The sequence below is a fragment of the Lissotriton helveticus genome, chromosome 2_1 (genome assembly GCF_964261635.1).
Source record: "Lissotriton helveticus chromosome 2_1, aLisHel1.1, whole genome shotgun sequence".
NCBI lineage: Eukaryota > Metazoa > Chordata > Amphibia > Caudata > Salamandridae > Lissotriton > Lissotriton helveticus.
In genome coordinates, this window is record NC_136059.1 from 250,465,276 (window position 1) to 250,485,175 (window position 19,900).

At 44.0% G+C, this 19,900-nt stretch overlaps 1 protein-coding gene across 4 annotated transcripts in view; it reads right to left on the reverse strand.

Moving 5' to 3' along the window:
- Positions 1-19,900, reverse strand: part of PIAS2 (protein inhibitor of activated STAT 2) — a 490,095-nt gene that overhangs the window by 462,965 nt on the left and 7,230 nt on the right. For 2 of the 4 annotated variants that reach the window (XM_078674772.1, XM_078674771.1), the window contains exon 2: positions 11,728-11,856. The exons of the other annotated variants lie outside the window; for them this stretch is intronic. The gene's annotated coding sequence lies outside the window, so the exon portion shown is untranslated. The remainder of the gene's footprint in view (positions 1-11,727; positions 11,857-19,900) is intronic. 4 annotated transcript variants of the gene reach the window in all.

Below are 19,900 nucleotides of genomic sequence, written 5' to 3' on the forward strand. Positions count from 1 at the left end.
CCGGCGGGGCGGGATGTTAGGCACGTCTTCGGGAACCAGCACCCCAAAGGAAGAAAAGAAAAGGGATTTAGCGAGACGTCCGGTTTGATAATAAAAAGGGCCGGGAGTGAGGGGAACCAAGTGCACAAGTGACAGTGCTTTATACAGGTTCGTGAGACGTTGGTTTAGTGCTCGTGAAGGGGAATGGTAGTAGACTATACAAAATATACAGCTGGGCTTCTTATTCGGTAGGTTGGTAGTGCCGTCCCACCCAACCCGATACTGTGCCCCGTACCTTTTAAGCCACGCTCCTCCCGCGGGAGCGTGGCGGGGCGAATCGCAGAACCGTTGGCCTCCTGGCTTGTCGCGGCCGTCTCCGGTCTGCCGTGCTCGGTCCTCTTCGTTCGTAGTCTTCGGTTCCTCTTCATTTCTCAGCTCACTGTCTCCTTCCTCTACCTGCGGGGAATCGCCGTTCGGCGTCTTCCTGGTTTGTCCCTCCTTTTGTGACGCTCCCGCGTTGACGTCTCTTAGGGGAGGAGTCTCGTCATCTTGGAATCCCCAGTTAAAGGCACCATGGTCATTTTCTATCGCGGTGTCCCATCCACCCGGTTCACATGGCCAGTCCTCAAATGCATAAGGGGCGGGCTGCTGCTGAGAGGGGATAGAAGCTGGTAAAAGCGGAACAGCCGACCACCAATCGTGATCATTGTCCTGTCCATTGGAAGGACCTTCTACCCCGTCACACAAAGTAAGGCTAGATCGTCTTCATATTGCAGGGTTGAGATCGGTTGTTGAGCTAGTTTGGACTGATGAGAGTCTGCTTGATCTAGTTGAGTTGTGAGATCTGCTAAAAACTGATTAAAAAGGAGGATGGCCAAGAAGCATCCTTGCTTCAATCCTCTGTTTGTTTCAATTTTAGGGGACAGTAGATGGATTTGCCCCAGACTGACTTAAGCCCATGGTTTTGTAAAGGAGCTGAATTGCACGGAGGAGATTTGCTTGGAGTTTTTTTCCAGAGTAGATCCCCGTCAACAGGGTCAAAGGCCTTCAAACAGAAGTAAAGTGACTGACTTTTGCAGATTTATTTTCCCACAAGCATCTGACGTGCTCCTAGATTATCCAGTTTACTTGAATTAGGCCTAAACCCAGTCTGATTGAAGGGAATTCGCTTTTCAGACACCGCCCACGATTCTAGGTCATACAAAAGAAGCCATGCAAAATATTTAGCCTCCATATCCAACAAGTAAATCAGTTGGTTGGCCTTCATATCCAACAAGGCAATCCGTTGGTTGCTCTCCAGATTTGTGTAAGATAATTTTTCATAAATTGGGTGCAGCACCGAGCTATGTCAGGAATCAGGGACTCAGTTAGTTGCCAAACATTTGCTGAACAGTTTAAAAAAATGCTGCTGCCCAATATGCTATATTTTGTTTAAAAATCATCGATGGCAGGATATTTGGGCAAGGGGTGCCATCACACTTGCTTATGTAATTCTCTACTTTTTTCACTGGTACTGCATAGGTGGTCGCGGGAAGCAATGGCGGACTGGCTGCGAGTCAGGGTTGTTCCTAAGATACAAGGATTGGATGTGCTGTATCCAGAACGAGGGCTCCGCAACAATCCTATCAATTCTTGAAGAGTTGTTTTGGAATCGCCTGATCACATTCCAAAATAATTGCAGGGTTCTGCTGGGACATGCTATGAGGAGTTCTATCAAAATCACAATTTTCTTTGCTGCCCAAAATGATTTTTTTTGTAGGCTTTCTTAAGTAATTCTTTTCCACCTCTTGGATCTCCTGAGGCGTGCATGGTCTTGGTTTGCTTGTCAATATTTTTCTTCTCTTGTCCCAACGTTATACTATACCAAATCTTAGTTTCAAGTTGTCTTTGGGTGTACTGAAGAGTTATTTGCATTACAATCATTTTTTTAAGATCTATTTGAACTTGATCGCAGATGTGGTTAGGATTTCCAGCGGCCAAGAGTGTGGATGCCCCCTGCCATTCCTTATAATTGCCCTGCAATGTAAAGTTCCAAAGAACACTACCTCCTGAAAGTGATTCAGTTTATAAGCCAATGTGTAATATAGCGATATGGAGGTTGCTACAATTTTGAATTAATATTTTTGTGGAGAATGCTCAATTTTACATCTGGGTATAGTTTCAAAGGAGCTGATCTTGGCAAATAAGGGCAAGGATACAAAATGTAATCAAATATTGATTGTGTGCTTGCTTGCATTGTGAGTGCAGGCCTTTGGTGTATTGGGAGTTATGCAACCATTACAAGCTTGGATGCCAATACCCTCTAGGAAGCTAAGGAAAGAATGATCCAGCTGCTGCGGAACTCTCCATATGGCACCTACTTTGTACAAGAAACCCTCCCTCGTGCCTGGATGGGCTGCATTTAGCTTAAAATCTCATGTTAGTTTTCCTGGAATGGGACCATTTACAAATAGTTGCTGTTGCAATAAGCCCTTTATTAATGTCATTGTGCGTTGCTTTTCAAGCGGCCTCGGGTTTCGGTACATATTCGGGGAAAAAAGCAGGCCTGTGACTATGGTGAATTTTTCATTGCTAAGAGTTACTCTGATTAGATAGAGCCTTATTAATTGCTACATAAATTGAGAGCCCTCCCTGCAAATGGCCTCCTTTTTTTCCCTGCTCGGCAGGCGAGTGGCATACTATACAACCCGTGAACGGAAAATCCTTCTTCGCTCAGGTTTCTTTTAAGCATATAATCTTATTAGATAATAAAAAACCTTCCAGATCTGGGTCCAGCAAGATTTATTTTAATCCTGCTATATTCCATGAGATCAATGAGAGGTTGTGTTGTATGTACATGGAGTTTTCTCATGGTCATTGATTCACGCGGAGTCATTTTGGTTGAAGGAAAATGGGATCCAGCCCCAATCATTTTGCAACATGTTTTAGTCATGCAGTAGTTTACAATTGCGTCCTTGAGTTTGCGACCATGAAATCATTAGGGTTGCTGCTGGTTGAATGTTTTTGGATGAATTTGGCCCTATTGCATCTATTAGCATTGAAGATTTTTGTTGTGTTTGCAATTGAGGTCTTAAAGGCTCCTTTAGTAAAGGTTAGATGCCAGTGAGGGAATCTTTACCAAAAAAGGAAAGCAGCTGGATACTTGGGGGTTAAAACTGGACTTACTTTTATTCCCCACTCTTCAAAGAGTTGACATTTTCCTAGTATTTGACTGGCAGCAGGAGTAGAAGAACATGTTATGATGGTAGTTTTGTTAGGAGGTTCTCTGAAGGTGGTCTAATCACTATTGTTGCAATGTCTAAGGATTCCAGGTGGCACATTTTTGTGTGCTCCTAATAAACGGGAGATACTACCTATATTCAGGATGTCCTAAAGGACTCTTGATTTGTTTTCTGCAGGGCTCGAAAAATCCACTTGCCCACTCACTATGGCGGGCCAGATTTAATCAGAACAAGCTCTTTTTAGAGCCTACTCGCACATTCTGGCGAGCTGACAACAGGTGTACTGCTTGCTCAGAAAGAGTGAATGAGCAAAAAAATGCCTTTAAATCTTGTTATCTTGCCACATTTGCTTGGCTTTTAGAGAAAAAGTCAGTTTGTCTTCCTGCATTTACTTTTCTTTCTGTGACTGAAGTTAGAGGAATTTGTAAACTGCGACAATCACACTATGTAAAGCATGATAAATGAAGGGCTGTAATATTTCAGGCTTTTTTTACTAACATTACACTGAAATAGCTAATATTTCAAATATATTTCACTAGTTATGAAGACACATTTTTGTAATTATGTGTTGAAAAAAAAAAGATTCTTACAGGATCAAAACTAATCAAAACACTTTACTTGGTGATCTGCAAATGTTAAATATTTTTGCTGAAACCCAATTTCCAAACATTGTTTAGGTCCCATAACGTTTTATCAGCTAAACTACATGTTAGTGGGAACGTGTTGTGGCCAATTCAGTGGAAAATGTGCCATCTGTAAATGACAGTGCACTACCACATCATTTTTAGTAATATATTTATGAAAATTGAATTTTAAACATGAACTGGGAAACATTCCTGCTCCTGCCCAGATGTCAATGATATTTGTGAACTAAGAGGCAAGCCAGGGATCGTGTGGGCCCTATAGGTGGGCTCAATTCTTTTTATGCATGAAGCAAACGTTTAGTCTAGTAAATAAGGAGTTTTTGTACAGCAGAAATAGTGAACTTCCATATTTGAAGGTGTTATTTTATCTGATATTGAAGAAAAAGCCAGCTCCATTAGACAAAATATTTGCCTAGGATCACACAATTTGAGACGAGTTCACGGTTCAAGTACATTACGGTTAGGTCGAGTAGATTATTGAAATTACTAGATCTGCAAGTCTAGTAACATTTTTATGATTTTTCTAGCCGTGTTCTGGGCAGAGAGAGGTTTTGTTTGTTACTGGTCGGTTCTTAAAGCTACAGGGTTTACCTGGAGGTGGTAACCAATGAATTACCACTCAAGGGATTAATTGGATTTGCTATTAATATCTTTTATAATCCCAGGCCAAAATTCTCAATGGACTGGATGGATGATAAGGGGGGATTATAATGATTGGATTGCCAATTTATCCTTGAGGCCTCTCTCCGCGGTGACTGTATGTTCTGGGCACATTGTTTTTTAAGGCACTGGACGCTTCACTCATTTACTAGGTGTCATTTAGAGGGTTGCAACTTCTGAAGTACAAATAATTGGAATGCGAATAACGCACCCCAGTGTTGATGCTCATCCCCTGTTTTTTACTATTGTGCTGCTGTGGGGAGGCTGACCTGGGGACTGTGCGAGCGGTGGCAAAGATCGGAAATTATTTGGCTATTGCCTGTTTTAATCATAAAGCTTTCACTGCATTTTTTAAGCAGTTTCTTTCTGCTGATGTCTCTGCTGATTCTAGGGACAATACCTGTGATGCAGAGACACTTTGTGAGTGTTCTTCTGTGGTCATATTTGAAGAATTTTTATCATTATTAAATCCATTAGGATGTTCTATCATTAGCTGTTCTTTGGGCCCGTGGAATTTTTCTTGATGTACCCGAGTGTTGAACTGTGGTTTAGCCGCTGTATATTGTCTAAGAAATTACGCCTGTGATGTAGCATTGGTATGCTTGACCTCATTAATCAGACTAACCAAGAGATGGTGAAGTTGCTTATTTTTACATGATAGGTCCACATAGGCAAGGTGTGTATGTGAGGACGATATAGCTGACTCTTTCAGAAGGTCTTTTACTGTCGCAAAAAGGTATATCGAGCATGTATCTCCAGCAAAGTGATCTGAATGTCTAACGTATCTGATTGGAATTGGAATGCCCAGGAGATTGCGCCCAAGGTAATGAGAAGTCTCTTCAATATTTGCTCCCTCCAGTGGCATGCACTGGGTGAATCGAAGGAGGCTGAAAAACCATCAAGTCCATCAAGCTCTCCCGCGAAGATGGAGTGGCCCCATTGTATTCTTGATTATTCATAGTGTCGACAATCGTTACCTAATTGAGTGGTTGGGGCCTCCTGAGATTGAGACATATTGTCTACAGTTTGAATAGGCTGCTCAATATCCAGAGTAGGCACATAACTCAGTGAGTGGGGCAGAGGATAGTGTGAGATTCTGTCCTCCAGATCTTCTCCAATACCGTGGGAAGGAGTTTGATAAGCCCAGGCCAAATGGTATGATGCATTCTAGCTGCTGGAGTTGATGGCGTTGGCGTTTAAAGTGCTGGTTGTTTCAAACTTTCTGGGTAGTTTAATTTTTTGATTGAAACACCTTACCTGGTGTGGTGTGGCTCACTGGTTAGAGGCGGCAGACCCGGAAGCAGAGGACGGCCCGGGACCAGGGTTCTATTCCCGACGCGGCAGGGTCGAGGACCAGGGTCAGCGGACTTGATAATTCTCGCCTCGGTGCCTACTCTAACCAGGGATCACACTCGGCAACTCTAGGCATTAGCTTGCCTCATCTCCACAACGGCCCCCCACATACGCCGGGGATGCCTGGTTTCACCTTGGAGATACCCAGTAGGGACCATCTCACAGGGAAAGCCAGGACGGGTTCCCCAGCGGTCTACAGCGCAGAGATACTCCTTCGGGAGTCGATTCTAGCGCTTTAGAAACCCACAATTAATTAATTAATTAATTAATTAGAGAAGGGTGGGTAGGAACTTTTGAGTGTTCTCAAAAGGATTTGTGAGTATGTAATTGGCTTCAGGTAGTTGATGGAGCAATACATGGGTCAGACGAGGATCAACTTTCAGGGAAGCCAAGAGCTGATGGAGGAGTGGTATGATCAGAAGTCATGCTGTCTGGGTACTAGGATGGTCAGTAGATGCTGGTGCCGAAGCCCATTTCTCCCAAAGCTAAGTAGTATGGACCACACATGGTTGTGCACAAAGTGTCTGATGTCTACACAGGTTGTACACCTCAAGGGCACTATTACATCAAATAGGCCGTGTCGACACCAACCACTATGCAGAGGGGTTCGGTGAGGTGGGCACCTTTTTTTACTTATTATGGGCATGCCCCCGAATTCATCAGTATTGGAGAGAGGTAACACAGATAATGTCCGAAGTGGTGGAGTTCTCACTGGAGGCTAGATGGCACATACAGTGTGAAAAGGGTGAAAAGACAGATAGCCCAAGTACTTTAGGATATGGCTTATGCTAGCAGATATAGTGGCCAAAAGAAATGTAGCAAGGACGTGGGGTCACACCATATTCCGGGAGTTGCATATTGTATAAAGGATGTAGACTGGTGCTACACAGCAGAAAAAGTGGTGTTCCAAAGCAGAGGGTGCCCGAGGAAATGGGACGAGATCTGGGGGAAATGGGAGTGATATAGAGGCTTTTGGAGTCCGTGCAGCTAGCAATAACTGACTGAGGGATGGGTCCCCAGGGCCTCCAGGTGCAAGAGATGGTCATTTATGATTAAATGTCTATTGTTGTATTGAATTGGGAAACGATACTGTACAAGGGAAAGGTCCAGACCACCCTCGTGGAGAACGAAGGACAATACTGTATCAGTGGTGGTACTGCCAAGCTTGTGTCTGATGTGAGCTACTTTATGGACACGTAGTCACAGGGGAACCAGGTTGTAAAATACTCCGGCCGCTTCTTAGCACCTGGTGAACCATGTTCATCATGTAGCCTACCTGGATGATTTTGCAGGGGCCAATTCACAGAACTAATCTGAGACAAAATGCTAAACTTACTACTTTTGGTATTCACGGAAGACATTTAGTAGTAGTAAAGTTAGGATTTTTTCTTAAATTAGGATTTTGTCTTAAATTAAACAAGTTAAACTTAAGTTTTTCTTAAGTTTTGGTTTTAAGACAAAATCCTAACTTTACCACTACTAAATGCCTTCTGTGAATACCTAAAGTAGTAAGTTTAGGATTTTGTCTCAGATTAGCTCTGTGAATCGGACCCGCAGTGTTTTATTGCCAGTCCTAGATTTCACTGAAGAATATGATTCTAGATTGAACCATAAGAACGCAAATGGATGTTCATGTAGGTTATGTTGCTCTGACAGCTGAATTTCCCCAAAATGTGGAGTAAGGTTCCGTGTAGTCTAATCTGGGAGGGGCGCATGTTCGGACATGATTGTCCCCAGTCCTCCATGACTATCTGCAACTATGTGATATCCCGGTTTTTTAATTTGGACTTCTAAAAGGTAGAGAAAGCACGATATTAATATCCAAATTTGAGCTGTAATTGAACTATGTTTCAGTCTAAAATGTATGATATTACCGACTGGGCAATCATGCTAACTCAGTTTTATGCTTAGGAGGGGGAGCAAGCACTTAATAAAATGCAGTCAATGTGAGTATTAGATTTTGGTTTTAGGCTTTTCTTAGGACTTTCGGGGTGTCCTAGTGGCAAGGAAGGGAGTACATAAGAGAATGTCCAGTCCTTCTTGTAGTTTTTGGTGAAACACATGGGTAAACCAGGAAAGCTATTCATTTCTGAGTGCGAGACTAAATTCAGCAAGATGTCATTTGTGGAGACTGCTCATGGTTTTTCCAAGCAAACAAAACACTGAAATCAATAAATGATGAAAGTGTCCATAAAAAACTAGTTGGGACATATGAACATATTGATGCCCTGAAGAAGTTCTTTTCAGAACTAAACGCGTTTGGCTCTGGCAGTTCACCTTTAATGGAGACGTATTTGTTAGAATTGGGGGTCTCTGGTTGGCACAGGTAGGTACTTGTGACAAGCAGGGACCCTCTCCTCTAGTCAGGGCAAGGGAATAACCCACTTAAAATAACCCCTGCTCACCCTCTAGGCGGCGTGGCGCGAGCAGTCAAGGCTAGTTCAGAGGCGATGTAAGTTAAGCATTTGTGACCACATAACACCCAGTGACAACACTACAAATGGACACCACACAAGGTTTTATATAAAAAAATAAGTATACTTTATATAGAATTATCACAAGACCAATAAACGACAAAAAGAATCCACAGTACTGTTAAATTTCAAGATTTTTGGTTAAAAAGGTGTAAATCAAAGTTCTGTGCGAGTCGGTAGCCTTGTCCGGCTAAGACGTGCTGAAAGAACACATAGCCTAACAAATTCAGCGGACCCTGACGGTCCAGGCCCACTCAAATGTCGACAGACTCAAACACAGTATGTTTTCCTTGAGGCGACCGGCACGGATGTGCGAGCCGGTTACGGGGATCATCGCGGTGTACAAAAAGAAAGGGTTGTAGGTCATGGTGTCCCTTCCGTTGCGGTGCAGGCTACGGCTCGTTGACGGCGTCGGTAAGGTCGGAGCTGGCGTTGTTCGGGGCGGACGTTGCTCGTTACAGTGCTTACAGCTTTACGGTGCAGCGTTCGAGCCGGAGTTCGGGAGCTGGCGTCGGTCAGTCCAGACAGCGGTGAGAGTCGGGCGTGCGTCGTGAAGTGTGCGAGGCGGTGCCCAACTCCGGTGCAGTCACAGGACTCGAAGTCAGCAGCAGTGACGCGTCGGTCAGACCAGTTCGAGTTGGTGTAGCGAGGCGTTGCACATTGCGGTGTCCTTCCAGTCGCGGTGCAGGCTACGGCTCGTTGACGGCGTCGAGACGGAGTCGGTGAGCGCAGAGCTTGCGCTGTTCGAGGCGGACATTGCTAAGTGCGGTGCCAACAGGACACCGGGCCGGTCGTGAGAGTCGGTCACAGCTCCCTGCCTCTGTAGCCACTGGATCAGCAGCAATTCACAAAGGCTGGTGAAGTCCACTGGTCCTGGACCTTCGGTCAGGGGGGCAAGCTCTCTTCCAAGCCCTTGGAGATCTTTTTAGCACAAGTTGAAAGCAAAGGTAAAATCCACAAAGTTCTTTCTCCTCTCTAGGCAGCCAGGCAACCCCTGCAGGCCAATCTCCCAAGCAGCACTACAGCTTGGGAATAGTCTCTCCTCAGTTTCTTCGGGTTCCTTCTCCTCAGCAGAGGTTTCTTCTTGTCAGTTCCAGGAGTGATCTAATTTCATGGGATCAGGGTCCCAATACTTATACCCCAAAATCCTTTGTTCTCTGAGGGGAGAAGGGCCTGTGCCCAGTTCAAGCCAGTTCTGAAGCACTCTGTTTACCAGACTTCTCCTTCCCTTTCACAGCACAGGGCAGGCACATCAGACGCCCCACAGGCGGTGGAGCCAACATTGTGGAAGGCAATTTCAGTCCAGGAGCACTTTGTTGACAGTCTTCCTTCTCTTCTTTCAGTGTGCAGGGCAGAGACATCAGACGCACCACAGGGGGTGGAGCCAGCATTGTGGGGGGCGGGCACTGTCCTATTCAGGTCCCCGGTGCAACTCGTCCCTCCCATCTTGGATGCAGATCTCCCTATTCACCACCGGGCTGGCCCAGCCTGTCTCCTGGAATTCCCCAGTCCTGTCATACACAAAACCAGACAAGGAATACACAACCTAGCAGAGGCGGGCTCAAATGGTTAGGCAAGCAAATACCTACTTTCTAAAAGTGATATTTCCAAACACAGAATATTAAAATAAACTTTACTAAAATATGTATTTTATCATTCTGAGTCCAGGCATACTAAACTTGAATTTCTACCATGTTCCCTGAGTCTGCTAGGATTATAAACATGTAAGAATCCAGCAGCCCATTCTATCCTATGGGGAACAGGTAGCCTTGCAATAGTGAAAAACGAAAATGTCTGCAATTCACTATTAGGACATGCCCCACATCAGGGCTTGTCCTACCTTATACTTACAATGCACCCTGCCCTTGGGCCTACCATAGGGGTGACTAATATGAAGACAAGGGAAGGTTTAGGGACTGGCAAGTGGGTGCACTTGCCCAGTCAGCATGACAGTACCAGACTGCACGCAGGCTCTGCAATGGCAGACCTTAGACACATTTTACAAGGCTGCTTCTGTGGGTGGCACAACCAGTGCTGCAAGCCCACTAGCGGCATTTGGATGTACACGCCCTGGGCACACTTAGTGCACCGTACTAGGGTCTGACAAGTAAACCAAATGTCCAATCATGGAACCACTAATCAATACATCAATTTACAGTAGGGAGCACTCGCACTGTGGCACTGGACAGCAGTGGCACAGTGCCCAAAGCATCTAACACCAGAAAAACACATGAGGCAACAGCAAAAAAGGAAGGGAGACCCACGCCAATGGTGCCAGGTTTAACAGTATTACTAAAGAAGACCGAAAGAACCAATTGACTATTATTTTTGTGCAATGCTTCTGAACATTGGATTTATACAGAGTGCTTCCTGGTTAAGCACCAGCAGCAGCACTTCTTACAGCTGTTCAGGATGTGCACTCGTTGACTACTGTAGGAACGGGCTAGGATGTGCTGTCGCTTGTTTGCCTTGGCTGCTTTGAAATAATAAAAATAGGTAGGAAAAGGAAGAAACAGATGATGGTTTTCATCTGTAACTTTTTGCTCCAATGGGCAATTTAGAAAGGTAATAAACACGTATATCCGTCAGAGAACCTGGTTACAAGCATATGTAGTGTTTGTTGGCTGTCCAAAAACATGCAATACCAAGAGCCAACAAGGAGTTCCAGCTCAAAATGATTTTCCATTGTGCACCAACCATGCATAAATTCAAATGGTAAAATCTAATAAATGAAAAATTAGTATGAAGGAAACCTAGGCAATTTAAAAGTGCCCAAGATATTGAGTTTAGGAATAGTGGTTATTTGTACAACTCTGAGTTTGTGGTCACCCATATTATAATGTGATTTAGAAAGCACTTTGCCAAATGTGTTCTTTATTGCACATCGGTTTATATTTTAAAGCCAACAATGGAGTGAAATTAAATTGTTAATACCAAATAACACACTATTCTGTGTTCCCACACTTCTTCAAATAAAACCATACACCATTATTTTAATACAAACTAATTCCATGGTGTCTAGTAGGGATGGCAGAATGGGGTAAACCCCCAATCTGTCCTTCTCCAGAGGGGGCAGAAAGACATTGGGGCAAGGCATGATGCCAGGTCAGGCAACCTTTTTTTTTTTACTATTCCTTGGCATCTAGTAGCCTTTCTGTCCCATCACCCATGGGGGAGGCCAGGTCTACCACCCAGGAGGGTAGAAAGACATTTTAGGTGGACACTTATCCATGCTCAAAAGGCCAGTCCTCCCCCAAAACCACTAAATACCTGAGCCACCAAGTGGGTGGATCATTCCTTGGTGAATCACCCTCCAGAGGCAATCCCAATGCCGGGAGAGGTACCACTGAAAAGGAGACAATGCAGTTGGCTATATATGTATGCCCTGCCACTCACCTAGGTGCATGACTTCACCGCAGACGTGATCTATTTGCTCCTTTGTTTTGTGATTCTTATTTTCTTTTTGGTGAACACATTTTTAGATTCAACAAAAGCTGGAGTTTTCTTCCACAGGTCTACGCATTACTACGACAAACAAAAATAACATCAGCCTGAGAAAAGTGAAACTCTTCCTACATGAAATAGACTTCAGAACAACAGTACAATCTATGGACCTCTCCTAGATGTACGGCGGCAAAACTCTGCTCAACGCCCTAACCGAAATCCCTCTAGCCCATCGGAAATGTCTCATACATACTGAGGTAGAACTTATCAAAAGCATGAATTAGTTCTAACAAATCATGCTTGTATTGAAGAGGTCTCTACGGTGGCTCTCTCCAAGCCCACATCGTCTTCGAGACCAGTTGCATTATTTACAAAGCCATAATAAGGAACACATCAGCATATCAGGAGGAGAAACTCAACACTTCAGATGGAGATAGTCAGACTGGAAATGAAGAAATGCAAAGAGCAGAAAACATCCATCCTCCACCTACACACCCAGGACTTGGAACAACGTCTCTACATTAAAACTGTGTATACCCTGCTATAATACAGAAAGAATTTTAAAACAAATATTTTTAATTAATACTAGCATCCTACACAACAATAACCCACACTTTGCCTGCTGCTTTATATGCAATCCCATATCATATTTCAGCGCTCTCGCATTACTTGCCAGCTAGATTGGTGCTGTATACATACCACTACATGCACTTGTCCTTAAAAATTGCCAATGTTAAACGAAATCCAATTTGAAAAACAAGAAGCAATACGATTGGCGTAACAGCCTTAGCTGTCGACTTTAGAAATGGTGGGAACCAGGTTTGAGTCTCGGCGTCAACGTCCTGTGATTCTGGGCAAATCACAATCTTCCTGTGCCTACAATTCAGCGCCTTGACCCTCACTGCTGATTTGCCATGCTTTACAAATCCTGGATTTATTTATTTTATTACTTACGTTTCTAAAGCCCACCACAACCTGAAAATTCCCTAAAGTATTTTAAAAGCCACAGTAAATGGGTTGAGATGATAATCCCAAGAAGGTTCAATAAGAAACACACAACAAAAAATAATGCAGAGAACTGGAGAAAGAAATGTTCTGGAGCAAGTCCAAAGGGTACATTATTTAGAAAGAAACACACCTACTTTCTAAAGCCCTGAAAATTACCTAAAAGCAAAAGGGCCGCACAGCCTCCTTTTCATGTGAGCCATGTTCGTATTCATTGCACTAACCCATCTAAATGAGCCTGCATAATTTACACCACTCACGCAACGCCCCAGATTGAGAACTCAGTCACTTCTCCTACCATGCACGTACAACCAAGGAATCCAGCTCTACGTCGAAAGACACACATTGTCTAATGGAAGCACTCAAACACATGTAAACAAACCCAAGCTCGATCCATGCATATTCAATCGTAACTCACAATCACGAAAGAAGTCTTTGCCAAATCAGGGAAATCTAAAGTCAGCCGCTCGATTTGTAAAAACCACAGTGAGGCTACACCTACCACCTTCATCTAACTCGGACTCCATCGTAAAACTAGCTGCCAAGATCAGGCCCCTATTGCTGTGTCTGCAGGGCAGAAAACCAATGTATACGCATACCTGACAACAGTCCAGTCGTGTTATTGGCCTGCTGACAGTTCACTCAAATTCACTATCATCGTAGCAAGTTATCATTATATGACAATAGGCAATTCCACCTTCCTGACAACAACCCTTTGCCCTATATTGGGTAATGTGAAGGAAATCAGTCCACCCTCGTAAGAGCTATCCTGTCTTCATATGTTTGATTTATGTGAGATCACGTTTTCCATGTTTTTTCTTTCCTTTCATCCCTACAACAGATTTGGCATTGGTCTGAGGAATCTACCCTTTAAAGATAGGTGGTAGGGATAAGTAAGCTAGTTGTGGAGAGAGGGATAAATAAAAAAGCTGTGGATGGGAGCGTTGCACCCAGAAGTAGGTAGTGTAATTTCTACCTTTTGACCTTTTTTTGTTCATACCGCTACCAGCACTACAGTCGCCAAATGCTGCCCTGAGCACATCAGCTAAACCCAGCATTGTAATGATGTTCTATGACAAACTAGGTTTCAGAAATATCACAGGAGTTGAGGGCAGCGATTACAGACATTGGGTAAAGATATGCCAGAGATCACAGTTTGTGGATGGGGCGTTCTACTGACCAGACTGTGGCTGGTGGAATGTCTGTGACCAAAGACGATGGATGGAAGCTTTGCCTTGATCACAGACTCTAATAGTATGTATTTCAGAAGGGTGTTCAGAACAAAATATTCGCCCAAAAGGCTGATGGAAGAAAAGCCTCACGCGTCAAAGTCTGGCGTGTGAGTGGGGTGTGTTGGGTCAGTTGGCAGGATCTGTGAAGCCTCGAGCTTCCTCTACTCATGAACCTAAGTAACGTATGAAATATTTTAATCACACCGCGTTTGAGTTACTATCATTTCACAGAACATTGCTTTTGTGAAAAATATTTAAATTTACTAATCAAACTATATAATCAGGTATATATGTGGTGAAGGTCAACAAATAGACAAGATGCATGAATTTACAGAAATTTATGAGGTGTGCTGACAGAGCTGTATGAGGTTAATAATAGCTATCCTTTGGCAATGCCGGAGGGTTTTCAAATTCTCCAGCTTTGGCAAAGCTATGTGTGGCAATGATCCATGTTAAAACTATAGAAAAATTGACATCTATACTTAACAGATTGCAACCTCATGCTCTAATGCAACATGGGTTGTGTCATCACACTGCATCAAACAATGAGCAGCCACTTTGAAACCATAAAAGGTTATATTTTCTATGCGTTCAAGATGCCCGTCGTATTAAGTGATGCAAGTTGGCAACGCACTGCAACTGGCAATAAAAATTGAGTTCCATGACATCAGCAGGGGAAAGATGCATCCTATCACGCCAAAAACAACTGTAGACAACTATGCTCTGGGGACGAGCCAGGCACAAAATAAAGAGGAAGGCCATCCAATAAATAAGAGTATGCAAACACTGTGCCGCATTTATGTTGCAGAGGGACATTTTGCTGCCTGTACTGCAGCACCTCATTAAACCACGCTGCAGTTGGAGGTGGTGAAATGCCCATGGGCAGGGTGGGGAAGATGATGGGAGCACCGGCGGGGACCCTCCTCTTACAAAACAAATACAGCAATCACAGCAGGGCAAGCACCGACATCAAGAACGTGTTGGTGTTTGCCCCGCTGTTAAATATCTGCAAATCATTAACAATAAAACCCTATATCAAACCTTGTTCATGGGCCACAGGGCAGACAGAGGCTACTAGGTCACAGCCGTCCTATTTAGAGATGTAAATTTGACTAAGTACTGCCCTTCTGCCGTTGCCTCTCATGGTAGCAAGAGCAAGCAGTTCGAAGCATCTCAGGGAAGTAATGCACGGGCTAGAGACTCAGAACTCAAGCACTCAAACAATGGACACAACAAACAAATGCCCAAACAAACAAATACCCACTCCAGAGCTTTTAAGAAAAAGAGAAGTACTTTAATCACAAAATATATGTGTAAAGAATAAGAAGCATACCAGCAAGGTATTCTATTGATGCTCAGAGGATGAATGCTCGGGAAAACTGAAGCTTTGGATTCTGGCATAGTTTCATTATGGTGAAAGAATAGTTTTCCAAAGTTCTGAGGTCCATTGATCGGTCTGCATACCTTAACTGTGAAATTCTGTGAAGCAGGCTGCAATAATCTCAAAGTCACAGCATATCTGTTCGTCAAATTGTCAGCCAATGTTTTCTAGAGGTGTTGGCCTTCCCTGAGGTGAAACGCACTCTTGATATCTAAGTGTGGATGTACAGACTTCAACTCCACGGGGCATGCAATGGTGCTAGCTGGCCTCGTTCGGACGCCCCCCACTGCCTCCTTTCTGTGCCGTGCCACTAGAAGCTGCAGCCTGAAGTATACAAAAAGTGAAGGAAGGAATGCTTGAATTAATCCCAGTCACTGATAATTGCTCAGGCCGCATCCCAGTCCACTGTTATTTTGGACACAATGGCACCTCAGTTAGGACTCAGCCATATGGACTGTAGGCCGAATGGCGGCTACGGAGCTTCCCGCTAGCACGTAGCTGCAGTGATGCTCCTCCCCCTCAGGGAGATGGCGACTCTGCAGTCAGGTGTGGTGAGCGCTGAGGTCAGGCGCTGCAGTTAGATCTCCTCTTCGCTTGCGGCTCTGCTTCACGGCAATTTTCGAGTGCCGTTTACCATCCGCTCACCATCCAATTAAGGAGCTGGACTTGGCAGGCTTGGAGAAAATGGAGCCACTTCATGTTTTTTTCTTCACCTCTCGGGAGGCATCGTTACCGCTAAACCAGCATATCCCCCATGTGTGTGCTGTCTGTAATGGCGGCTTGGCGTCCTGTCCGGTCCGGTGCTTAATCTCCAGACCTGCCGATCTGCTGCTGCGGTGTGGTGCGGCTTACAGCACAGAACAGAACAAGAACAGTGGCTACTTAAAAGCTGAGGAAACTATGGGAAAATGCCAGGGGAAAAGGCTGGGAGAGCGGGTGGCTAGTATAACTGAGCCAGGAGGTGAGCGTTGGGAAAGCGGTGAGACTTATTTAATTGAATGAAATGAGACTCAGTTAGAGACTGGTAGGACTGGTTAGAGACTTGCTCTGATTGTATTGAGCCTGCTAAAGGCTGGGGTGGAAAAGAAAGCGAGCCTCAAGAACCCAAGCCAAGCAAGCGACTTTATAGTGAACTTAAAACGCCTAAAAAAAAACCCCTGGGAATATGCTGGAGGAGCTGGAAGGCTGCATAAGGACCGAATTCAAACAGTGGTAGGAGGAGAGCAGCAGGAGGAGGGGGCGGGATCGGTGCAGACAGCGAGAAACTTAGCTAGAGACTTGTGTAGATTTTTCATTTGGTGATTAGAAGTTGGAGTATAGAGCTCAACCTATACAAGTTACACAATGAAGAAACAGCTGAAGCTGGCTGCTGCAGCAGCTAAAGCGGATGCAGCGATTGCTGCAAAAAACACGTTTAGCAAAAGCCAAGCTGAACCACACTTTGACCAAAGCAGGAAGTAAAATGCATCATAGTGAGTCCTCCTTCAGCTCTCAAAGCTCAGAAACCGATGATCCCTCCTTAAAAGAGATAAGTTCGATGGAGGCTTCAGAAGATGCTTAGAGGGATAAAAACTTGGTTACTCTGCCAGGGACGCCTTTCCCAGACGGACAGGCCCCACAGGTACAGGTAGAAGAATTACAGCCAGCTCTGGGTCCCTTGGTCCCACTTCAACCTACTGCTTTGACTGTGGCTAGGGCTATCGCGACTCCGCTTCCTCAGTCTCTACCCTCTCTCCACCTTACCAGCGTAAATGACTCTCTAACTCAATCTAATGGTACCATCCTGGCTCGGGGTCAGTCGGATAAGCAAGACCAGCATGCTTGCTCCTTCTCCTACCTGGCTGCCAAGACCTGGAACTCACTCCCGACCGACCTGCGCCTGACCCAAGACCACCTCTCCTTCAGGAAGAAGCTCAAGACCTGGCTGTTCGAGCAGTAACGGCACCCCCCCCATCCCAGCGCCTTGAGACCCTACGGGTGAGTAGTGCGCTCTATAAATGACTTGATTGATTGATTGATTGAAGTCAACAAATGCTTTCAGCGACCAAATCCTCTCTGGAAAACAGTACTATTTTATCAGATCCCATGACCGGTGCAGATAACAATGAGTTACAGCAAGGAGCTAAATAATCTGATTCTATATTCCAGAATGAGAAGGCTGTTTCATACCAGATGGATATAAAACTATGCTAAACATGATTCTTGAAGAAATCAGAGACATGAAGAAAACACATCAGTTAGAAATTGTATCTATACAGCAGCATTTGGGAAAGATAGAGGAAGCAGTTGCTAGTCTTCCTGTCCGTGTTCATGAGGCTGAATCTAGGATTTCCTCCCTTGAGGATCAAATGAATAGTGTTCTTCAGCAAGTGGATTCAGTCTCTCGGGAAAAAGCAATTATGGAGAATAAGATTGAAGAACTTGAGAATTTTTCACGTCGCTCTAATCTTCGGATAGTTGGTGTTTCGAAATGCCTTGAAGGGGCCGATACATCTAAGTGGGTCGAATCTTTTATGAAGAAGGCTGTGATACCTGAGTTTTCCGGTGACTTAACGTTAACTAGGACTCATTGTGTTCCCGCTCATCTTCCTCTCAACAAGAAGTTCCCTCGCACGATACGTGTTAACTTTGCGGACTATCGCATAAAGGAAAAGCTTTTGTATCAGGCAATCCAGCTGAGAGTTCGAAACCGAAAATGGAGCTAAATGTAGAATTTTTTCTGACATGTCTGCGGCGGCAGCTAGAAGACGCAAAGAATTTGTCAAGTTATTATACCTGTTCATAGCTCAAGGGGCACAAGCTTCTATTGCGCAACAATCCAAACTCAAAGTTCTTGTGCAGGGAAAGTTTAATTTGATTACTCGTATTGAAGAAGCACAGGAATTGCTTAAGGCAATTTCAGTCGGAAAATAATTTTCTTGTTATTCTAGAATGCTATTTTATGTCCAAACTAGAAAAGAAGTATTTAGCGTTGCTGTTTCTTCTAAGAAATTCCTTTTGAATATTTGATTACTGGATTCTAGGTCTTTGAAGAGTCTTGATCTTGAGGATTCGGTTCCGCTTTTGTGGGGGGTGGAGGGGAGTCACTTTTTGGTGCAATATCAGGGCACCAGCACTGAGGGGGGAGAAAGCGGATAGCGGGGCTTGCCGCATTTCCTACGGGTGGGATGGCTTTTGGGGATGTTGTTGGGGGAAGGTGAGGGAGGGTTAGGGTGGTTTGGGCTAACAGAAAACATGAGCAGGTGCTATCAGGAAAATGCTAAATGGTGTAGGAATCAAATGAGTATAGAACTGCAGCTTACATTGTTTCTTCTTATGTTTCTCATTTTTTTCCTTGTCTATCTGTTAGAATGAGTTTATCCAGTAAATGTCCGATTCTGTTAAAGTCAATGGAATATTGAATAGACGTAAATACGGTGGTTTGATTAGGTGGCTAGTTACTCTAAAACCTCAAATTATTTTCTTTCAGGAAACTCATCTGAAAACAAACAGCTCAAAATGTTATATTCCAGGTATGTTTTGAAGAGTTTTTTTGCTTCTGTGGGTGTTGCAATGCGGTGGGTTGCTATTTATTTCTCTCGGGAATTTGATTGGATGGTTTTTCAGGAACAAAGGGAAGGTGGATTTGGGTACAGGTCTCGTTAAACGGAACGCTTCTGAATTTAGTTAGTTATTATGGTCCAATAACTGACGATGTATTTGCATTACGTACACTCTACAAACTCCTGATAGGGGTCTCGGGGCAAATTGTGTTTGAGGACGATTTCAATTATAATCAGGATTTGAAAATGGATACTTCGAATACAGGAAAAAAACAACTGAAACTTAAAACTAAGAAGGTCTTTAAAGCTTTGGTAGAAGATCTTCAGCTAATTGATGCATGGCGTTTGCTTAATCAGAATGTTCGTCAATATATTTGCTCTTCACACCAACAGCAAACTGCATCCCAAATAGATTTTTTATTGATGTAACGCTCATTGTCTCTTAGAGATGCAGACATTGGTGTGAATGCTTTTTCTGATCATTCTTATGTTCAGGTTGGCACTGAAATGGGTTCTTCTAAAAAGAGCAGGTCCAAGTGGCAGACGGACCGCCTTCTCCTTCAAGATTCAGTATGGCTTGAAGAGTTTAGACTCTGGTTACTAGATTATTTTACTACTAATGAAGGGACAGCTGGTATGTTTTCTGTCTGGGGTGGTTTTAAGGCTGCAGCCCGCGGGCAGATGATAGCTGCTTCCACCAGGAAAACTAGGGAAAGTCTAGGACAAACCGCACAGCTTCAACAGTCGTTGGTTTATGATTCTAAACTCGTTGGCTCCACATGTCGGGCTCAGTTGGAACAGGCCAGAAAGACATTAAGAGATTTTTTTGTCATAGAAGAAATAAATAGCTCTCAGACATATTTGCAGAAGGTGTATGAAGAAAGCCAAATAGTTGGACAGATGCTAGCTTGTTCAACTAGGGCTCAACAAGAATACGCCTGTATCGTAGAAATATTAGATCCCAA